Source organism: Vanacampus margaritifer, chromosome 2 (assembly GCF_051991255.1).
Source record: "Vanacampus margaritifer isolate UIUO_Vmar chromosome 2, RoL_Vmar_1.0, whole genome shotgun sequence".
Lineage (NCBI taxonomy): Eukaryota > Metazoa > Chordata > Actinopteri > Syngnathiformes > Syngnathidae > Vanacampus > Vanacampus margaritifer.
In genome coordinates this window covers 45,303,160-45,325,743 of record NC_135433.1, presented here as the reverse complement: position 1 = coordinate 45,325,743, position 22,584 = coordinate 45,303,160, and the positions used below count along the sequence as shown (strand labels likewise).

Genomic DNA, 22,584 nt, shown 5'->3' with positions numbered 1-22,584 from the left:
CTACATCAACGTCGAGTTTCTTAACCAGTGACATGATCAGAGCCATTTTTAAGGGACAGACGACAGAAGTGTCATCATGTCAAAGGAAAAAGGTAAGCAGCGCTTTAGTGTTAGGACAGACTGTTAGCTAATAGCACTAGCGTCTAATTAGCAGTATATATTGTTCATAATATTTGACAAAAGTGTTGGCATAGGGCTGTGTTTGAATTGACAAATTCGAACTCGCCAAAGTTGAAGTTTGGTGTTAAACTGAAACATAAAACAAAAGAGAATTAAAAATTGTACAGTTAAACTCTAAAATGTTTACCTAAACCATATAATTTTATCTAACAAAGGTCCATTAGCTTAGTGATAATGCACAATGTGAAACACCATAGATAAGCTAATGGAAATTAGCATAACTGTTACAGTAATTCTAAACGTTCAAACTGCTACTTTAACACAATGTACATATTGTCTTTGCTTGTTGGAACAATGACTCTTGGGCTTCATTGGGGCTCTTCTATGCCTCTTATGCTTGTGCTTTCTGTAATTATGTTGCATATCTTCAAAAGACTGCTCTTCAGAATCTGTGATGTAATGGGCCACAAATGATAAACCACGATATGCAGGGATTCATTGCAAATGGTATAAAGAATTTCACGATATATTTGCTGCATGTTTTTTTTTCAAGAATATTAAGAACTTTGCCTGACAAAACAGGTGATACTGATTTCTTCCAAATATTCTTTACAGAAGCCCGAGGGTTGAAAGCCAGCTGCAAGTTGGCCTACTCCACGGTCCGGGACCCGGGTTGCAATGGTGAGAAATTCAATTTAGGAGGAGAGAGAGAGAGAGAGAAATAGTGAGAGAAAGTACTGCCCCTCCACCGCCTTGCCTCGCCCCGCCGTCCCCTCCATCCACATCTCCAGGGGCGATCTCCAAGAGCCAAACCAAAACCAGATGGACTTATTGGGCCTAAGGATAACAAATAGTGCTTGAGTTCCTGTCAGTTAGAGACCACCGGAGAAAAAAAAAAAAAAAAAGGTGGAACGGGTGGAAAAAACATGCTGACGTGGAAATCTTGATCCAGCTGTATAAAATGATTAGTGAGTGAAAAAAGACACGATACACGTTGATACTGCAGTCAGCCATCTTGGCTTTGGGCACAAAAAATAATAATAAAAAAATCACCATTGACACAAATCTGCGGGTGGTACAAGCTGTTCAGCCTGTACCACCCACACACCGGAGAGGCCACTGGGAGACAAGAAGTTCTCACAGCCTCCCCCTGCAGATCCACTAAGAAAGTGTCCTTTGTAACAGGAGTTTCCTGTACATAATTAAAAAATATGGAGGCCCCTGCTGCAGAAGGGAGGAGACGGGGCCACGAGGACTTGTAGAAGGGTATGGGAAGGGTGAGATTCCACATTTCATGTAAGATCCCCGGAGCGGACCCTGATGTTAGTCCAAACAAGGAGTGTTCGCTCGGCAAGACGAGAGCGAGCCTGCTGAAGGGCAGGTGGTTCGGATTTGAGGCTTGGGATTGAGAGGGACCCGTGTCGTCACACGCTGACATGGCAACAAGCAAATGTGCACTCTCAGTCATACCATTAGGCACACCTGTATAATATGTATAACAGTGACGTATATGCAGTTTTTGTTCTTCCGAGAGTCTTACTAAAAGGTTTCTGGCATTCTTGCAATGTAATATAAAATGATGTGACACTTTACATCCTTATCTCACAATAAAGTCACTTGTCTCGTGCAAATTTATTAATTTAATTTGTCTCACCCACGTGTTAAAAAAAACAACCTGTGAACAACAAAATTATTATTTTTTGTGTGTGTGGACTTCTGGAGATTCTTTCTTTCTGATTCCCATCCAGAGCATTAAGAAGATGTTTATCCCTTGCATCCAGACTGCAAATGAATGGCGGATGCGCAACATGAGAGTACAAATCATTTGAAATAATACATAATCTAATAAGCACTTTTCAGTTAGTGTCAATCAAAAGTGTAATATTTTCTGAAATTGTATCCAGTGTATTGGATTTCCACTAAAACATATTTTAAGATGTTATGTGCACTCATTGATATATTTATTTAAATTAATTTGACCCAGAATAACATTAATTATGGCCGAGGGGTCGAAGAGGAGTTCATACGTCATGGATGAGAGGTCAAGAAGGAAATCAGATGTCAGAGTGAGTGGTCGAGGAGGAATTTATATGTCATGGTTGAGTGTTTGGGGAGCACTGGCGTGCGCAGGTGGACCCCTAGTGGTGCTCACACCCTTGCCCCTCTGCCCTCTCTAAAAAAAAATTGTGCCTTTTGGAAAGTTTTTTTTTTTTTTTTTTTTAAATAAACACTTTACTGAGGACAGATCAATGTTGACACAATCTTTTGAAATTAATTGCGTGTGAAAAAAACAAAACAATATGCGTCCCCTAGCTCTCTCGCTCGCTCCCTTTGTCACGTGAATGCTAATTACCCACGGTCGCGGTGTGGGACAGACACACACACGCATCTCCTTCCCCTGCTGCTCCACCCCAGCCGGGTAACTGTTATGAATCCAGGGAAATTTGTTTGCCCTCTATTCCCTACCTAAAATAATTTTGCTTTTGAAGTAGCATGTCTCATATAGCAAAAACAACTGAGCATATATTAGCCGATATTAGCCACCTAGTTTAAAATGCTATATGCTAATTCAATAATTGATAACGTGATAACCACCACATAGTAAGACTAGTGACGGTGAAAGGAAGCTCTTTGTGATCCGTGCATTGAAAAGCATTGGACTTTGGATCATTGTCATTTAAATTTTGAGGATTATTTTGACTTCAAAATGTGCTGAACTGTTGTTTGTGTCTGGTTTGTATTATGCTAGTAGTCACAGGCAAAAACAATCCAATACGTCATTGGTGATTGAAGCGTTTGCATTGAGTTGCATTGTGGAAATATCAGAAATGCCCGAATGTTAAGAATTGTCAATTGCCTGTGAAAAATACCCTTTTGCTTTCTTGTAATGACATTGTCAGTCTTATTCATCCTCATGGCATTGGCCCGTTTGGTTACAATTGGTCTATTTATTTAGGAATTGTATCATAATGCCTAGAAAGGAGAGGCTGAAAAGGGGAAAAGAAAAGGATCTACAGCAAGCAGTCAAGGGAAGCATCTCTCTGCTCTCTTGGATGAAATCAAAAACGCATGAAGATGAAAGGTCAGACTCAGTCAAGGCCAGAGAGAGTCATGTTGGAGACGAGAGTTTAGCACCTTTTAAAGATCCAGTTTTAATATTTTTTTTTGCTCCTTAAGGTTAATTTTACTGAAAAAAAAAACTTTTTTTTTTTTTAAAAAATAGTTTGTACTAAATCAGCATGAAGCTATTATTAGCTATTATTTAGTACAAACCATACCTGTAAGTTACTTCTATGCTACAAGTCTTGCAGTCATGTTGCCCCAATAGGCTGTTATTAAAACTAGCTGTGGGGTATTATTAATTATTATTATGTGTGTGTAATGTTTATTTAAAAACTTCTACTGACATTTCCGAACATTTCTGATATGTCCCCAAATGCAACACAATGCAAATGCTTCCTTTATACGGTGAAAACAATCTACTATCATGACTACGACACTATCGGTGACTATCATACAAATGACATCTCATCACATTTTGAAATCAAAATAATCCTCACAAATCAAATTACAACAATCCAAAGTCCAACGCTTTTCAATGAGCAGATAGATTTCGTTCACCAAATTGACGGCCATCTTGATTTGTGACGTCATCTCAGAATTGTCAGTAAGGTATATATTCCTTGTGCACAAAAGTGCCCCCCCCCAGCACTTTTATTTCATATAGTGTCTACCCTATTCATATGTGTACAGCTGTCCTACAGTCATCATTTTGGATTACACAAGGTACTTTGAACATGGGAGCAATTTAATGTACATGTAATCAAAACAGAAGGCCACGGTGAAGCGGTGTGATGTCCAGTGGAGACTCGCCGTATGGTGTGTTTGCACTCGTCAATTTCAGACACGATCAAACGGCCGCAGTGATGCCTCCAGTGTTCTCGGAGGTTCCCCACGTTCGGCTCATCTGCTCGAGCTGCGTGTCATCTTTGAGTCGGACCCACGTCGCTGGTCAGGCGCTCTCACATCGTTTGCCCTTTTCCCATCCGGGTTCTATTTACTCGTCCCTCTGACTCACCCCGACGCCTGCACGGGGTCTCTGTTCAGTCTGCCAGCCCCGCTGAGTGGCCTCTGTAGCTGAGAAAGGCGCCATCCATCATGGCTGCTGCCGTGTGTGTGCGCGTGTGCACCTCGCCCTTTTGTTCCGTTGCATTGTTGAAACAAGACTTAACGATCTTGTCTGCGGTCAGCGTGTTAACAAGATCACATCATTGGTTTGCACACATTTTAGACCACTCTAACCAGAAATATGAACTTCTCCTCGACCTCTCGTCCACAACGCATGAACTCCCTACGACCCCTCAGCCATGACATACTGTATGAACCTATCATCTGTCCCACAGCTGTGATGAATGAACTCTCCTTGACTTGTCCTCCATGACGTATGAACTCCTCAACCTGTCATACATGACATCAACTTCTCCATCAGTCAACCAAGTTGTGTGAACGTCTCCTCAGCCATGACGCATCAACTCTTCGTTGAGGACTAAGCCATGACCTAAGAACTCTTCCACAAATTCCCATCCGTAGCAAAATAAATCCTTTACTTTAACTCCTCCCATTCCCTCATGACGTATGAACTTATGTATGCATTCATCCACAACTTTTCGTCTATAACATGAGCTCCTTAAAGTTTTAGCCATGATGTATGAACTCCTCCTGAACCCATCAACCATTATGTATAAACTCCTCCTCAACCACGTTATGACCTATGAATGACTCCTTGATCTCTTATCCAAAACACCTGATCTTTGACTTCTTGTCCATGACGTATGAACTCCTCTTTGACTTCTCATCCATGGCGTATAAACTACTCCATGAGTTTTCACCCATAGCATGAACGTCCATGTACCACTCAACCATGATGTATGAACTCCTCCCATCCTCTCTGCCATGACATTGAAGTACGAACACTCAACTATGACGTATGAACTTCTCTTTGACTTCTCATCTATCATTTATAAACTCTTTTTTTCTCATCCAAAATGTATGAACTCCTCTTCAACCACCCAGTCATTACCTATGAACTCCTTTGATCTATCCATATTTGAACTTTGACCTCTTGCCATTGACGTATGAAGTCCTCTGCCAAGACATATGAAGTCCTCCTCAAACACTGAACCATGACGTATGAACTCCTCCATGACCTTTCCTCCATAACGTGAACTCCTTGACCTTTCATCAATGATGTATGAACTCCTACTGGAGCCCACAACCACCTTATAATATGCTCTCAACCCCTTAGCCATGGCGTATGGACTCCTTCATGTCTGCTTAGCCATGCTCTACAAACTTCTCCAAGACCTCTAAGCCATGACATACTGTATGAACTCCATGGCACCTTAGCCATGATGTATGAACTCCTCCTCGACTTTGCATACATGACGTATGAAGCCCTCCTGGATCATTCAGCCATGACGTATAAACTCCACCTTGACCTCGTGATGGATAAACTCCTTGCTAACCTCTCCTCTATGACGTATGAGCTCCTCTTTGTGTTGTCATACATGTATGAAGTCCCCCTCAACTGCTCAGTCACGGCGTATGGACTCCACCTAAACCACATTGTATGACATTGTCCTTGACCTCAACATGCAGTTTTCCTACCCACAAAAAAATAATACACAGTAATGTTCAGTACTCAAATGGCTCGCATGTCACAGTGCAGCACATACATTTTAGACATGTTCATGCTGTACATTACATTTATTCATGTCCTCCCATCCCACCCACAGCCTGTCCTCCCACACAGTGCTTGCTGCATGATGTATGAACAGCGTCACGGTGTCGCTGCAGCGGGGAGAGGCCGCTGAAGACGGAGCACAAGGCCGCCCAAAGGCCACTGGCGCTACCCCCGCCACTGCTGTGTGACGGCTTTCCCACCGTGCAACACAGGATGCATTCCAAGGAGAATTCTCTCTCTCTCTAACTCTCTCTCATCCAAATTGTGCTTGACATTGTCCATCCATCCATACAACCTACCTTCCTGCCTCCATCCAGCCATCCATCCATCCTGTCCCTTATTTATGCCGTATGAAATTCTCAGGCATGATGTATAAACTCTCAACCATGATTAATGGACTTCTTGTCAACATCTCATCCATGATATACAGAATCGTCAATGAACTCTCATTTATGATGTATGAACTCCTCTTGGACTTCTCATCCACCGTGTACGAACTTCTCTTAAACCTCTAAGCCTTGACGTATTAACTCCTCCAGGACTTCTCACCTATGGCACAATAATTTCTCAACCACTCATGTATGACGTATGAACTCCTGCTGGACTTCTCAACCATGGTGTATGAACTTCTCCTTGAATTCTCAGCCATGACGTATGAATTCCTACTCAAATTCTCAGCCATGACGTATGAACTCTTAATTGACCCTTCAACCATGATGAATGGACATTTCGTCAACCTCTCATCCATGACGTACAGAGTCCTCAATGACCTCTTAGTTACGATATATGAACTCCTTCCCAATATCTCAGCAATATCTCATGAGGTATTGACTCTTCTTCACCACTTTTAGCTATGACGTACGAAACCTTCCCCGACTGCTCATCTATGACAAAGCAACTCTTCAATGCTCCCTCATTTGTGTCGTTTGAACTCCTCATAGAGTTCACACTACACTTCTTAGCTATGACTAATGAACTCCTCCTTGCCCCTTTAAAAATGATGTAAATACTCCTCCTTGCCCCTTTAAACATTATGTATAAACTCCTCCTTAATTTAACCTCCAAGCTGTGACGTATGAACTCCTCTGACTTCTCATGAATGACGTATGAACTTCTCCTTGATCACTTAACCACAATATATGAATTCCTCCTTGAATTCTCAACCGTGACATATCAACTATTGACCCCCTCAACCACGATGAGCTCCACTTCAACCTCTCATCCATTATGTATGAACTCCTCCTGGACTTCTCATCCACGGTGCTTCTCCTTAACATCTCAGCCATGAAGTATGAATTCCTTCTCAAATTCTCAGCGGTGACGTATGAACTCTTCATTGAGGCGGTGTGGATCAGTGGTAGAGTGGCCGTCTTGCAACCCAGAGGTTGTGGGTTCGATCACATGCTGTTGTGACCATGTCGACATATATTTGAGCAAGATACTGAAACCAGAGCTGCTCCTGATGCTGCATCATCAGTAGGTGAATGAGTAGTCAAATGTAAAGCGCTTTGAGGGCCATGTAAAGCGGGAAAGTGCTAAATCAATGAAGTACCATTTATCATGATGAATGGACTTTTCATCAACCTCTTTATCCATGATGCACAGTCCTCAACGACCTCTCAGTCATGACGGGTGAACACCTTGCATTCGTATGCATGATGAATGAACATGACCTCCCAGGCATGACAAAGATAGCTGCAACACAAATCAAAGAGGAATTATTGGCAGATTCCGAATTTTATGACAGTTGTAATGTGAAAATACAGAAAAAGGTCATATGGGATACATTTTCTCATGTGAAAAGTTAAGTGAAGTTGTGCTGCTGTAGCAGCGCCATAACACGCTCCACAGACATGGTGGACGCGCTGAAGTGAAAATGCTCTATTTTAACATCTTTTCAAATTGGTTAGGGCATATTACTTTCATAGCATTCAATAATAAAAATGTCAATTTTTTTATTAATTACAGAGCATGACTTACTATCTATGGAAGTCTTCTAAATTCCTTGGAGAATAGGCTCTATTGAGACATAATTCCAGTTCCACTTTGCAGAACCACAGAAGCTCTTTGGTCTCATTAAAATGTAAAAATGTATTTGCAGGCTGCTCTCAACCTAAAAAAAATAGCTACATCAAATGAATACATTGCTTGGTGTGCTGTTAGTCTGACCTCATTGCGCCTGCCATCGTTTGAGACCACGTTGCTTTTCAGAGGAAACAGGAAAATAGTCAAAGTGGAGGGGTGCATTCTTGGGCCCAAATTCACTTGACCACACAGAGAGTTTGCCGTAGACGATTTATGTGTGCTCAGCTTGCAAAACGGACCACTTGTGTTTATTTATGACAAAAATGATAAAAATCATGATGGGCTAAAGCTAAATAGGTAAATGTCAGCAATAATAGAAGTACAAGTAGGTTGAAAATGATTCATTACATTTTATGCGGTTCCTTTCGAACTCCGTGATGGCATGAAAGGGTCTGTAAGATATTCATCATCATAAAGGCATCATAAATATTTGAAAACATCCAAATTGAAATTTGAATGTGTTGTTTTATTTGGCAAACATGCGGAATGTAGCAATTGATCATTGTTTGTGTGTGCATGTTTGTGTGTATAGAAGCTGGTGGGAGAGGAGGAAGTAGTACCAATAAGAGTGACTTGCAGTGACTAACAATGGTCGGCTCGTATCCTGTGGCTGTCAAACCCCTGAAGACCCTACACAAACATTTGGAGTCCTTGTTCCAGCTTTTGTCTCACTTTTTGGGCTCATTTTTGTTGTTTTCCACAAAGACTTTAGCTGTGAAAGTTATTTATTTCCCCCAATCGCATCAGCAGATGCCATTTAAAAGCAGGAGGACATGTCCGGACAAAATCGGACGTTTGGTCACCCTAGCTTAAACTAGCAACACCGATTGTGCTTGTGCTAGCACCTCTTTGTTCGCAGCCATGTTATTTGTTGGTAGAAGCATTTCACATTAGTCAGAGATAAATGACAATTATTGTCTTTCATTCAGTTGAAGGTCACTTGCAAAAATGTCTGTCCTGGACACAATTAAATGGAGAACCTGCTGATATTCACAGGGAACATTAGATTCACAATAGTGCCCCCTCAACCTCCCTCACATGGCTTCCTCTCAGCAAACCTCAGGTCTGACAGGCAGAACCCATCAGAACCATGCCCACCACCAGACCCACAAAGAAACACTGCTGATTGCCCCAAAGCAGGAAACCACTTTCTTGAAAGTCAGCAGAAAATTAAAACGCACACACACATACACACACACACCTGGAAGCCCCCCCCCTCCCCACCTCAACTCCTTCGACTTCCTCCAGCAGTCTCTCCTTAACCCCACATGGCCAGCAACTCTAGCTAAAGTAGCCACAGAGCACCTCTTACACAACGCCCTATTTTACTCTCAAGTAGCTACACTACTCATTACATCATTCCACAGTGGCGGGCCTCTCGCAGTGAATACAATGTCCTGGCAGTGAGCTTTTTCGAGAGAGGCCTTCAATAGGCGGGTACGCTGCTTTGCTTTTCGACGCCTCGCTGACAGACGGACCCCGAGCGGAACGTCTTTTAACCGCCCCCAAATTGGGGCTGCCTATTTTCTTACATTTACGAGGGTTCGCTGTCACGGAGTTCAACGCCAGGACCACCCGGGGCAAAAATAGATGTCATCATTGAGGTTGGGGGGGCTGTTCCTCCTGCAGGAGGTACGTTCTTCCAGCAGAGGGCGCTTGAAACTCTGGGAAAGCATCTATGTCCGAGCGAAAGGCGCTCGTCCCCTGCCAGCTTTCTGTCAAAAACAACATATCTCATGACTTTCGTTTCTGTAGAGAGGAAACCCAAGCAGGATGGTAAGAAAACCTCCTGTTGAGCAGAACGTATAGAAAGTGTAACAGTAGAATCTGCACGAAGAAGACATTCTGAGTCAATGTCTGACAGCAAATAGCAGAAGAGGTCCTATGTGGCGTTTTGAAAAATTACAGTACTTTTACTGTCTCATATGCAATTTCACTTCTTAGGCCAGTGTCCTAAACAACAACACAGATGTGCGATTTTCTCCATAAACAGAATTTCCTACTCGCATGACCACTTGTTGTTAGGCAGAAATACTACAGCACAATTGTCTGCGCCCTAAAGCCGCATTTGCAAGCCATGCTCAGGCCACAAAGTCAAGCATGGTACATACATTCGATAATCAAACCTAGTTTGCTTTTTTTCCCTTCTACCAGTCACAGGCAAAATTATCAAACGTATTCATGCTTATTCATTTGCACTGATTTTGTAGCAAATCCACGTTCACAAATTTCAAGTCAAATCAACTTGAATGGGTCACTAATTGTACTTTTGCGTATCATTTAGCATTATTTCACTTTTTTGAAAACATCGCAGTGTACCAAGTCTGTATGCAGCCGACGTGCTAACGCAGAAGCGTCAACCGATAGAAAGGTTTTCCTTTTTAGTTTAAAAATAACTTTAACCTCCAGGATGCTTCGCTATACACTGGCCGATGCTTCGCTATACACTGGCCAATCCATCCGTGTCGTCCATCCATGTCGCGTCTGTTGTACCAGCTAGCTAGCGCTGCACTAAACTAGGTGGGTTCATCTCTCCAGTCCAGTGCCCAACTTCCTTCATGCTAGGATGGTGCCTAGATGGCTTTTATTGAATTATTGCTTTACGGTTTCATATAATGCTTATTAGCTGGATAAACATGGCATGTTCCCATGGCGAGGAGCAGCATTGGTCGTTTGGGCCAGCGGGACCTCAGTGGGCTGGATTGTCTCTGAGGTGGCAGAGCCGCAGTGCATAAAGGAGACCGGGGGATAGAGGGATGGAGGAAAGATAGAGGGATGAAATTGTCGAGTCAGCAGCCTGTATGGGCCACCCTGGGAAGAGGAAAGCCACTAAAGCTTGAGCAGCGCTGCACCCTGAGACGTAGTTTAGCTTTCTGGCCAGAAGACGAAGGAGGAAGTCAAAGGAGTCTTGACTGAATTTTCCAGCGACGTTTTCGTCCCCACCAGATTAATTATTATTGATTAACGTGGCATCATTATTCAATCAGGTTAAAGTACAGTATTTGTGATGATCCATCATAAAAAAAAAAAAATTTAACAGTTGACCAAAGCAAGTGCATTTATTTTGCACGGAAGCATATTGCATTTGTTTGGAAAAGAAAAAACAACAACTACTTTTCTCAGTAATTTTCTTTTGGGCTTATTTTTATGGAATATATATATATATTCCCTTTTTTTTAATATATATTATATATATATATATTATATATTATATTTTTCTGTCCATTTATTTTGTTGAAAAAACAGAAAATGAATACTTTGAAAAACAGTCAGTTTTTAACAAAACAGGAAAACAAATACATTGGGAAATAGAATACAAATATTCTTAAAAAACAGGGAAAAAAATGAGAAAAAAGAAAAAAAATATTCTGAAAAACAGAAAAGAATACAAAAAAACAGGGAAAAAAATCAGAAAAACACAAGTTTTTTCAAGTGAATACAATACCCTTCCGGACACTAGAACGTAATTCAAATAAAACAAAAATCGACTCTAATGTCTGCAATTAGCCGGTGACCAGTATAGCCTGCCTCTTGCCAAAGTCAGCTGGTATTAGCTCCAGCACACCCGTGACCATGAAGAGGACTATAGAAAATGGATGGATAGATATTCTAATGCAAAAAAAAAAAAGGCACTGACATGTTGTGCACGCCGCCTGTTTCCAATAATATCCCGGCGGTGGCGGCGGGTGATGACAGGCTGAGAAGTGATTTACCTGAGCGCACTTTTTATTACACATCTTTGTTGCTACTTGAGGTAGCTACCACTAACTACCATAGATGACCTCCGACCGCATTGGCTCTCTGGCAATCAAGATAGATGAGGTGAGATTTGCACCGGGGGCCGAGGGGGAAGTGATTTAGTTCATTTGTGGAAAAAGATGAAAGTTAGCCATGATGTAGTGCAGAGGTTAACACTGTAAAAGGGGAAACATATGACGTTGCAGCTGGCATGATAGAAAGTCCCTCCATCCATTTTCTAAACCGCTCGTCCTCATTTGGTTCGTGGGTGAGCTGGAGCCTACCCCAGCTGATTTGAGGCGAGAAAGAGGTGGGACCAGGCTGGTCGCCAGTAAATCACAAACAACAATTCACGCTCACATTTACACCTATGGATAATTTAGAGCAGTGCTTGGCAATTTTTTTTACACTAAATAACACCTAAAAAAATACTTTGAATACTCTCCAAGTACCACTCTTACGATCATCAGTAAAATACAGTTTTATTCATTTACAATACTTTTTTTTTTCAATTTAAAAGATAAGTTAAATTAAAAACTGTACTTAAAACTAGGGATGTTCGATACACTTTTTTTCCCCAGACCGATACCAGTACGAGTCCTCAACTGATACCAAGTACTGATACCACTATGATAACAAGAAATTTAAAAAACAAACAAACTATATGTCCTATTATAGTAGGTTGCAACAGTGGTCGACTAGAGTACATCACATCCGTCTCACAGTTCAGAGGTCGTGGGTTTGATTCCGGGCCCTGGCCTTCCTCTGTGGAGTTTGCATGTTGTCCCCATGCCTGCATGGGTTTTCGCCGGTTTCCTCACACATTTCAAAAACATGCATGGTAGGTTAATTGAGCACTAAGTTGTCCCTATAGTTAATAGTTGTTTGTCAATATGTGCCTTGCAATTGGTTGGTGACCAGTTCAGGGTGTACCCCGCCTACTGCCTGAAGACAGCTGGGATATGCCCGCCACCCTCATGAGGATAAGCGCCTCAGATAAAGGATGGATAGTTGGACGTATATCCCATTATAGCATTTTTCCCTAAATTTGCATGAAATTAATGGCAATTTTCTATTCTTATAATTTCTATGTTCTAATTCCTTATACTGTAATCGGCCACCGTCATATCAAATAACGATACCTTTAAATAAGGCTGGTATTGGTACTCGCCCATCCCGACATAAAACTTTATTCAAAACAAAAAGTTCTTAAGGGTTAACTGCTAAAGTATGAAGGGTAATTAACTGAACTGTACTGTAAATATGTAAAAGACTGCACATGTACATGAAAAGTAAAAAAAAGAAAAAAAGAAAGGTACTCAAATGGATCTGGGTAAAAAAAAAAAAAGACGACATACAAGTTTTTTTTTTTTTAAATTTGCAATTTTTTTTGTGGTACTAGTATCAAACTACTGTGATTGGCTGGCAACCAGTTCAGGGTGTACCCCGCCTACTGCCTGAAGCCAGCTGGGATAGGCTCCAGCGACCCCCGCGACCCTTGAGAGGACTAAGTGGTAAAGAAAATGGATGGATGGATAGTATCAAACTATTGAGAATCACTCATTTATAGTCTTGAAATGTGTGAAGAAGCTGGAGCACCTGAACAAAAAAGCCACACAAGCACAGGCAGAACACGCAAACTTCACATATCAAGGCCGGAGTTGAGATCAGAACCCAGAACCTCAGAACTGTGAGGCAGACGGTGTAACCACTCGTCACATCGTGTAGCCCAATATTATGATTTTTTTTTTTCTCACAAATGTGGTTTTTCAACAGCGGTAAGGGATGCCGTCAAGCTGAAGAACAAGTCCTATCGGGCCTTTTTGGCCTGTGGGACTCCGGAGGTACGTAGCTGACAGGTACCGGCTGGCCAAGTGGAACGCAGCTTCGGCAGTCGTTCAGGCAAAAACTCGGACATGAGAGGAGTTCAGTGAAGCCATGGAAAACTACTTCCGGCGTCTCAGGAGGGGAAAGCAGTGCACAATCAACACTGTGTATAGTGGAGATGGGGTGCTACTGACCTCGACTCGGGACGTCGTGAGTCGGTGGGCAGGGGACTTCGAAGTCCTCCTCAATTCCACCAACATGTCTTCCTTTGAGTCTGGTGACTCTGACGTGGGCTTTCCTATCTCGGGGTTCAAAGTCACTGAGGTGGTTGGAAAGCTCCTCATTGGCAAGGCCCCGGGGGGGTGGATGAGATCCACCCGGAGTTCCTAAAGGCTCTGGATGCTGTGGGGCTGTCGTGGTTGACACGCCTCTACAACATCGCGTGGACATCAGGGACAGTGCCTCAGGATTGGCAGACCGGGGTGGTGGTCCCCCTTTTTAAGAAGGGGGACCGGAGGATGTGTTCCAATTATAGAGGGATCACACTCCTCAGCCTCCCTGGTAAGGTCTATTCAGGGGTGCTGGAGAGGAGGGTCCGTCGGATCTTGGATACAGGAGGAGCAGTATCCTCGAGGGTGCGTGGGAGTTCGCCCAACCAGTCTACATGTGTTTTGTGGATTTGGAGAAGGCGTTCGACCGGGTCCCTCGGGAAGTCCTCTGGGGGGTTCTTCGGGAGTACGGGGTACCGAGCCCCTAGATACGAGCTGTTCGGTCCCTGTACGACCGGTGCCAGAACTTGGTCTGTATTGCCGGCAGTAAGTCTGATTCGTTTCCAGTGAGGGTTGGACTCCGCCAAGGTTGCCCTTTGTCACCGATTCTGTTCATAACTTTTATGGAGAGAATTTCTAGGTGCAGCCAAGGCATTGAGGGGGTCCGGTTTGGTGGCCTCAGCATTGTATCTCTGCTTTTTGCAGATAACGTGGTGCTGTGTGCTTCATCAAGCCCTGATCTCCAACTCTCACTGGAGCGGTTCGCAATTGGGATGAGGATCAGGACCTCCAAATCCGAGACCATGGTCCTCAGTCGGAAAAGGGTGGTGTGCTCTCTCCGGGTCGGGGATGAGATCCTTCCCCAAGTGGAGGAGTTCAAATATCTTGGGGTCTTGTTCACGAGCGAGAGCAGGATGGAGCGGGAGCTCGACAGGCGGATCTGTGCAGCGTCTGCAGTGATGCGGGCTCTGTATCGGTCCGTTGTGGTAAAAAAGGAGCTGAGCCGAAAGGCAAAGCTCTCGATTTACCAATCGATCTACGTTCCTACCGTCACCTATGGTCACGAGTTGTGGGTTGTGACCGAAAGAACAAGTGGCCGAAATTAGATTCCTCTGCAGGGTGTCCGGGCTCTCTCTTAGATATAGGGTGAGAAGCTCGGTCATCCGGGAGGGACTCAGGGTCAAGCCGCTACTCCTCCGCGTTAGGAGGAGCCAGCTGAGGTGGCTCGGGCATCTGGTTCGGATGCCTCCTGGACGCCTCCTTGGAGAGGTGTTCCGGGCTTGTCCCACCGGCGGGAGGCCCCGGGGATGACCCAGGACACGCTGGAGAAACTATGTTTCTTGGCTGGCCTGGGCACGCCTTGGGATCCCGCCGGAGGAGCTGGTTGAAGTGGCCGGGAAGAGGGAAGTCTGGACATCCTTTCTAAAGCTGCTGCCCCTGCAACCCGACCTCGGATAAGCGGTAGAAGATGGATGGATGAAATGTGGTTTTCATAATCCACAATAAAAGTCGTGCACTTTATTGTGCGATTCCATAGATTGCGATGCAGTCACCAGGGGCTCGTCTCTATGATATCTACCCGAGCCGCCCAATAGATCCACACAATGACACGTGTGGTCAACTGACACTGGCTTTTGTTAGGCAGCTGTAAAAAGAGTTAAAGCCGTCAATCCACAAGAAGAAGAAGACATTTTGTATAACATATAACACACGCCAAATTAGGATGGACTTTTATATGATTCATTTTATGCGAGAGGTTAAAACGGGGCAGAGCGTCCGCAGATAAAGCGAATTAGATCGTATTTCAACGAGACATATGCTTTTCCTTTCCTGGATCACTGAGGCATGTAATAAAAGACACACACGTTGCATAAGTGCACACACATACACTGCTTGATTTTTTTTCTCACTAACCTCAAGCACCTCAAGTCATGTGACATTCGCGGCAAGAAAAATCCTATTTATATAGAACTGTTGCATGATGAGATATCATTTAAAGGGGGCATATTGTGCAAACTTGACATGTGAATGTTTGTTCACAAATGCACTGATCCAGTGAGTAATTAATTAAACTTTTGCTATCCGCCCATTTCTAATGTGTTTTTCTGTTACGTAACAGTGTAGCTCATTAACCAAACCACCATCTCCATTCTGAGTTCTTCCATTAATGACATAATCGGCCAGGCTGGGTAAAGATCCAGAGCCACTTTCAAGGTTTGCCCAATGCCAAATTGTAATCAGAGCTGCATTGATTTTTGTTGGAAGCACAGACATATTGATTGTAGTGTATGAAGTGCTGCCTGAATGAGTGAAAATGAAAATACTTTAAAAAATGGAAATACTAATTGAGATTTCTGTAGTTTTGTTGGGCTACTGTGAACTTTATATTTGTATGACCGTAAAGAAAGTTACATTTTGCCCAAAACATCAATAAAAAAAAGTTTTAAAATGGCAAGTATTCCCATTCTTTAGTGCAACTTCAAAGGTTCCATTGTATGTGAAGTTATTTATTTATTTAATAAAATGAGGGGTGTTTTTAATTGTAATTAATTGCATGACTTCAATAGTTAACTCACGATAAATCACAAATGTTATATCTGTTCTAAATGTACAATAAAATGTAAAAAAAATAATGTTTTCATACTCTTGTTAACATAAAAGTGGGGAACAAAAATGTTAAACTACCGGTAATAGAAATATGGCTGCATTTTTTAGTCACTGATACAGTAATTTTAAAAGAATTCCAAAAATTTAGTTAAAATTAAAAAGATGTACTGTACTATAAAAAACGAGTGTGATATTGATTTGTGTTGGTCATTTTTCTGCCACTAGATGGCAAAATTGCATTTGTAAAACTTTGGTAACAGCTCAGTGCAGTTTTTTATTCATGTTAAGAGCTATCTAATCTTAAACTGCTTAACATGAAGTAACTTGTGAAATTCTGCACATTTTTAAAATTGTAAAATACAACTTGACCCCAGTCTCCACAAATATATGCATTAATATTAAATTTATTACTGCTAAATTTTGCCGTGGACGCGTCTGCTGCGTTGCGACTGGAATTCCCCCAGTACAGGCTTTCCAAGTAAGGGGCGGTCATTAGTCACACAAAAAAAACTTAGTGGCAATAAGGAACTTTAAATTAACTCAAAATTAGCACACTCATTTTGACAGTCCTAATTAAAATGCTTAAGCATTTTTTGATAGGCATAAAATATTCTTTAAATGAGTGAAAACTCCATTCCCAGTTTTGGAGAAGGTATTTTAAAAATATGTTTAATCTCAGGTTCTTTGGTACGTGTGTGTTTGTGTGTGGCCTCCATCTTATGGTGTGCTGAAACGCAGAGCATGAAATGGCTGTAAATTGGCTGTGTTTGGCCTCAGAGGAGCGCTCTCCGCAGAATAGATCATATCCGAATCCCTCAGAGAGGCCGTCTGCAGGGTCGCCGCTTATTCAATTAGTTTGAAGTCGTGGCTCTGTAACATGCTCGACTGAAGAGTGTGAGAAAGTGACGGGATGCACACATGGCTGTGCGCTCACGGGACACCTCATTAGGTACGCACACACAACACTGTGTTCGATGAATAGAAGATAATCAGATAGGTGTTCATTTAACAACAGTACTACCAGTGATGTCATGTGTGACGATAACCAAAGAACTAAAAATAGAACGTGCAACATAGGGAATGGCTGTTCTGTACAATCTGATTACAGTAAATATCACAAGGTGTTATATAACTAGTATATGTGTGTAGTATTTCCAAAGAATGACTAATTTAACTGTACTTAGAAATGAGAACCAAAAGCTAATAATATTCAATTTGCTGGCACGGCTACATCACGTTATCAGCTCTTGTGTAAGATCTCATTGGACTTTTTGTGTCTAAGTGCACATGTAGTCTTTGGCCTGTGGGTGGCGCCAGCATGACACTCCTTGACAGTAATGCCTCTGGGAGCTTTCTAAGAGGAACATGAGTGGCTGCGGGTCATTACACTCGGTTACCTGAGGCGCCTGTCGAAGCTTTTATGCACACATTGATATTGAATATGCATGTACAGTACTTACAAATAGAGAATGAAAAAAAAAAAACAGTAGCTTCTTGGCATCAGATTAACATTAGAATAAAAAATGTTCTTGCACTTACAGGACAATAACATTTAAAGAACACATGTTTTTTAAAACTTTTTTTCCCCAAAAAATAAATTACAACCATTTTTTTTAATAACATGTCTGTAAGATGATTTGCTCAAAATATACCAATTAAGAATGACATATACAGTAGTACACTTTCTCATGCAGCTGTGCCAGCCCACATATTGTTGGGCCGATGGTGAATCCAGATTTGTATTTGTGTCTGCCGTGAACTGCAAAACACACACAAGCGGCTACTAGACAGCATGGATTGGATTTTCTCTTCTGATAGCAGCACTTCATCACAAAGCCATTGAGAATTATATATACCGAACAATTATTATGAGGACATGTCACCTGATACAAATTCGTCCCCGCACCTCTACTTGAGTCAAAAACTTCACCGCTCAACCAGGTCTGTGCTGCTTATCATAAACTAACACTGTTAGCTAATGCAAATCTGCTTTAACTTTTAGCTTTGGTGTAGCGTTTCACCCCTGTGGCTAGTTTCACACTTAAGGGTGGGATGGCACTCCAGTGACCAAACGTATCATAGAGAAGCAATTACAAAAAACAAAATGTACCATATGTCCTTTATATGAAGCTGTATACTAGCAAAAACTAACTATGACCTTAGCTTGTCCATCCTGTATCTGGGAATATTTCAAATGCACAGGGTTCGTGCACAGACAAGTTTAAACATTTGTTGAGATGATCGTTTTTCATAATTAGATTCTTTCTGCTGAAAAAGAAGGAAAAGCAGAAACTTGGGAGTTGGGAAATTGCTTCATGTATTTGTGCAAATCAAGTTGTCAATCAAAACCTTGTTTTCGCTGACACTACTCCCTCACTTCCCCCACTGAATGCCAATCCCCGTTTTTATGCCCTTCAAGCTCAAGTCTGCAACTCTGTTAAGACCACACAGAAGACCCAATGAAGAGTGAACCAGCTCATGCTAGCAGGCGCAACGCTAATAGCCACCAACCTATATGGAACTTTGCAACCTCATACGTTCAAAGCCCTCAATGGACACTCCAAATTGTGGGGGATAATATGCCATAAAAGTTGCACAAAATAAGTACAAGTTAAAAAAAAGAAAGAAATTAAAAAATTAAGATGCCAGTTTAGCAAGAACCAGAATAACATTAGCACAACTAGCTGTTTTAGTTTATTTTGGCTATTTAATTAAGGGCATACGTATACCACCTTCAAATGAACAAGACTCCAGCCAGTAAAGGTAATCTTATGTTGTTATTGCAGTTCGTAACTTCTTCTTCTCTTAACACTGAGATGACATTTAAAGCATTTTTGGACAGGAAACGTGTACTTAGGTGTTTATTTGTTTGACTAACAGGTGAGACGTGGCCACGAAGGGCTCACATTTCCCGCTTCTGGTTCGATTTTGTGGCGCTAATGCGTCTCCGCGCGGCGGCGAGCTGATAGCCGCTGACACTCAGACTAAACAAGGTGGGGGTGGTGACAGCGGCCGCTGAATCCAAGCATGTGGACGGCCCACCCTGCCAATGTTGTGGAGTCTAGTAATTTGTGAACAACTTAATTTCTTGTTATTGAAGGGTTTTAAATAAGATAACAGTTGGAAAACGCATCTGCTATTTCTGGCTGCAAATTGGTGTGCTAGCCTAGCATAGCTTGGCTTAGTGTCAAAGTTAGGAACGGTGGGGGAAGCTATGCTAACATATTTTCTCCTTACAGATATTTTTGCTGTTGTAGTAAAATAGAAAGAGTTTCTTTTGTGCGTGTCTGTGTGTTTGTCAATATACATGTGAATTATAATTTAATATGACCTGTTTGAATTGAGCCAAGCTAGCAATATAGATGTGGCTACCAAGTGAGCATGCTCTCATGTTGACACGTTATCTTTCTGAAATATGCAATACAAATGCAACAATAACCATATGTGAAATAAATATAGCTCAATAAATTTGAATATTGTAGAAAAGTTCATTTCAGTTGCTCAAATCAAATAGTGGAACTAGTATATTATACAAATACATTACGTACACAGAAAAATAATTTTCGGGAAGCCAATTCCTAGCTAATTTCTAAATAAACCATTTTCAAAAAATGTTTTTAAATGTAATTTTCCAGTTACTTTAATTGAAGAATTGTGGGTTTTTGATTGCAGTAATCATCCAAATATGTGTTTGAAAAAAAAAATTGAAATTCATACTTCAATCTGTTTTTGGTAAATCTATATATTAGTTTTACTTTTTCAATGAAAGTACTATTTTCCACGATTACCTCTCCTTACTAACTACCCTTTATTCTTGGCAATGCTGTAGTTACACCATCACGTTCCAAAAACCAATATAGTCCAAATCAATATGCACAATTAAGTACATTAGGCCCAAACAGATTCATTTCGCACCATTCATAACCTCGAAACCTCATATAACAAATCTGTCGTAAACCAAGAAACTCCTTTACAATAACGGCAAAACATTTGAACACCAAATTTCACAACAGCGTTAAGTTGCAACGCTTCCTTTTCTCTCCGAAAGCAAAACAAAATGGAGCCATAATTCATGTTATTGCTAACACTAGTATTTTTCCTAGCTAGTTTCACAGCCCTGTGTAAACTGACAGTGGCGCAAAAGTGGTTTTACATGTTCATTTGTTTGTTTGGATGTCCTTTAAAACATGTTGATATTGGCCTGTGCTTTAATCCCAATAATTAAGCAGTTTGACTATGCTGCGTTTAACTTCACCAACGCTTGAGGTTTTCATTCACTTCAACCCAATCTATTTTTAATCGCTGGATAAAAAAGCAAGCTTTGTGTGGTGTTAACCTGACTGGAGGCTCATACTTTCTTTGGCACACGGCAGCAGAGTGTCGGGCACATTTCTTTTGCCCGGCCGAATATAAAGTGAAACCTCATCCAGACGAGGTACAAATGAGCGTGGCCGTCTGAGCGAGCCAAGCGAGAAGGCTGACCTGAAGCCAAGCAGTCTTTCAGCGAGCCAGCCTCTGTCAGACCAGGCGGGCTCCGAGTGCACAGCTTACCGGAAACCAGCCGAGTTTGATTGAGTTCCTGTTATTGACTGCCTTTTTTTTTACTTTCTGCCAGGCTAATTTTTTCCTCTGCCAGCTGTCAGAAGCTAGACTGTACAGAATTCAAGGCCTCACTCACTCACCTTTACACTGCAAACAGTCATTTATCACACTGTGGCAAGCATGAAATATTTGATAAGCAATTGACCTTTTGCTAAAGCAGCATACAGCAATTTTTAACCCCTTAAGACTTGCATTTTTTCTGCTGGGCATTTTTTTTTTACTGATGTTGACTCTTTTCCCACATAAAAACAACATGGGAATTTTTTGGGGGGTTGTCCCATGTTTTTATTTGTTATAGTGGACGCCAGGATAGTATGCCCCTGGTGCCTGTACTACCGGTGTCGGTACCAGATATGATCAGGCTGCCAAATCGTATCGTGGTCCCCTAACGAACATGTCACCCTACAGGATTGGCTGGAAATTATTTTATTTTATTTTTATTTGCCTTCATAAATATATATATAAATTAAATTACATCTTAAATATTTTATTTTCTTATGTATATAAGAAAATAAAATATTAAAGATGTAATTTAAATAACAAAATATACAGACTGAAATTGTAAAAATGTAAATAAAGCAAGATATATTGAATAAATAATACATAAATAATAAATAATGATAATAAAATAATAATACATAAATTAATTGCCTGCGATGTGACAAATATTGTCAGTTTAGATTGCTAATGTGTTCCTATTATCACTTTTTTTGGTATGTATTATGATTTGTGAACAGCTAAAAAAGAAACCAGACTGAAGTGAACACATCTGAATCGCGCATTTCGTTAGCGCTGCTGTACGACGTCATTGGCAAGCGCGAAGGTGTTTTAATCTATTTTATTATTTCTTCAATCTTAAAGTATCCTGCTTTTATATTCTTAGGTTTATTTACATTTTTACAATCAGTCCATACACTTTGTTATTTAAATGTAATCTTTAATATTCTCTTTCCAGTGTTTTGACGTCTACCGGATTTTTTCCCCCATATAACGTTATTGTAAAGGATAATTTCCAGTCAATCCTGTAGCGTGACGTCATCGGTAGGCGACCCCGATACAATCTGGCAGCCAGATCACATCTGGTACCGACACCGTTAGTTTAATTAAACACTCAATTCTGATTAATATTGCGTTCCTATCCATCTCAGGGGGCGGCCATTTTGTCCTGTACCGCCACTTGCTGTCGGCTGAAACTAACGTCACAGTTGCCCTGGGCTCAGCTTGCTAACAATGCGTTACCAAACCCAGAAAATAGGTCAGCTATGACGTTTGCAAAAAATAATTAAATAAATAAATAAATACAGTTGATAACACCAAGCGCTTGAGCACCAAACATCTACGAACATGTTGCAATAAAAAAGCTCTGACTATATATCGGGTAGTGAGGCTGTGCACATACAGTATACTGTACTGTGTTGTTGTTATTATTATTATCATTGTTATTTTGAACCACAAAAACATGGCTTGATTGTCAAAGAAGAAGCCCATTGTTACAAAGAGACGAAACAGGAGTGAACCTGAATATTACTGTCAAACACAACTTTAAACAACAACAGCGAATATGGCCCACTGTTTGCCAGTCAAAAAACTTGC

General features: G+C 41.4%; 1 long non-coding RNA gene across 3 annotated transcripts in view; it reads right to left on the bottom strand.

Moving 5' to 3' along the window:
* The window catches only part of LOC144043268 (uncharacterized), a 65,740-nt gene that overhangs the window by 13,505 nt on the left and 29,651 nt on the right, over positions 1-22,584 (bottom strand). For 2 of the 3 annotated variants that reach the window (XR_013291074.1, XR_013291072.1), the window contains exon 3: positions 7,416-7,558. This is a non-coding gene — a long non-coding RNA (uncharacterized LOC144043268). Of the gene's footprint in view, positions 1-1,786; positions 1,903-7,415; positions 7,559-22,584 lie in introns of those variants that run through there. The other variant, XR_013291073.1, reaches the window with a different exon arrangement.